This window comes from Galeopterus variegatus, unplaced genomic scaffold (assembly GCF_000696425.1).
Source record: "Galeopterus variegatus unplaced genomic scaffold, G_variegatus-3.0.2 Scaffold9535, whole genome shotgun sequence".
Lineage (NCBI taxonomy): Eukaryota > Metazoa > Chordata > Mammalia > Dermoptera > Cynocephalidae > Galeopterus > Galeopterus variegatus.
This window is the reverse complement of record NW_007735646.1, coordinates 45959-47445: the sequence shown is the minus strand read 5'-3', so window position 1 is coordinate 47445 and position 1487 is coordinate 45959. Positions and strand designations below refer to the sequence as shown.

Genomic DNA, 1487 nt, shown 5'->3' with positions numbered 1-1487 from the left:
TGTGTGTGTTCTATTGTCCCTATTTTTATAGGTGAGAGCTTGATTGAGAGTTTAGAGTCTTAGACACACTAACTCGTAACACAAATAGTAAGGGGCAGAATTGAGATTTGAAACCAGATCATTTTGATACTGTCTTCGTCTTTTCCTGCTGCTGTAACAACATATCTTAGGCTGGGTAATTTATAAACAACAAAAATTTATTGCTCATAGTTCTGGAGACTAGGAAGTGCAAGATCAAGGTGCTGGCAGGTTCAATGTTTGGTGAGGACTTGTTCCTCATCGATGGCACCTTCTAGCTGTGTCCTCATGATGGAAGGGATGAACAAGCTCTCTTGAACCTCTTTTATAAGGGCACTAATCCCATGCATGAGGGCTCCACCCTCATGATCTAATAAGCTCCCAAAGGCCCCTTCAGTTAACACTGTTGTATTGGTAATTAGGCTTCAACATATGAGTTTTGGGGAGAAACAAACATTCAGACTATAGGAGATACCAAAATTTGANTGCTGACAACACCAAGTCAAGGGTTAAGATCCCCTTACTGGTCACCTTTTAAAAAAAAAAATTTTTTTGTGTGCGTGGCCAGTACAGGGATCAAACCCTGGACCTTGGTGTTATCAGCATCATACTCTAGTCAACTGAATTAACCAGCCAGCCTAAAAAAAAATTTTTATGGTGGAAGAAAATATAATAGTATTACATTCAACTGAATTTAGTGACTATTTATTAATAAAGTTTCCTACACATAAACAATAGATACCAATTTTTTTTTTCATGATATTCAATGCATAATTTTATCATTTTTGAGAGGGATTTTATTAGAACTGGTATTAGCTCAGTTTTTTCATGGAATACCACATGTCCAAATTGGTGAGAAGTCCAATATTAATTGTTTGTTTTGTTTTGTTTTGGTGGCTGACCAGTATGGCAATCCAAACCCTTGACCTTGATGTTATCAACACCATGCTCTTACCAAATGAGCTAACTGGCTAGCCCCCAATATTAATTGTTTTTAGAGGTTTCCCACCTTGTGTTGTACAGTCGTGCTGTGGGCTTATGTCTTCCTGAAAAGTCATTCTGCAGCCTCCCATTTCTTGATGGGGCAAATCCCTGGTCCCAGACCAGGGTTGCACTATGGTTGTGATTCCTTTTGGTCACATGATGTTGTGGCTCAGGTTCTGGCCCCATTTGTGGACTCAGAATTGCCTTTCTCTGTCCCCAGATCTAGGTCCTTGCCCAGGTTCTGTAGAGACTCTCCACAAGAGCATCTGGGGTACGCTCCTCAGGCTGCGCTCTTGATGTCCCGCCCTGTACTATTTATGGGCCTGACACCTCCAAGACCCTGCCCCTGAGCTGCTGCTTGTCCTTATTCCCAATTCTGGGTTATCCAGTGGAGATATCCAGTGTTACCCATTTTTCCCCTGTTAATCATCCCAATATATAAAAGGTTCATTCTGCCTCTTCTTTCAACAATAGGGCTTGAGCAT

At 41.0% G+C, this 1487-nt stretch overlaps 1 protein-coding gene across 1 annotated transcript in view; it reads left to right on the top strand.

Annotated features, from left to right (window-relative positions):
• FAM228B (family with sequence similarity 228, member B) overlaps positions 1-1487 on the top strand; it is a 35945-nt gene that overhangs the window by 10623 nt on the left and 23835 nt on the right. The gene's annotated exons all lie outside the window — the stretch shown is intronic.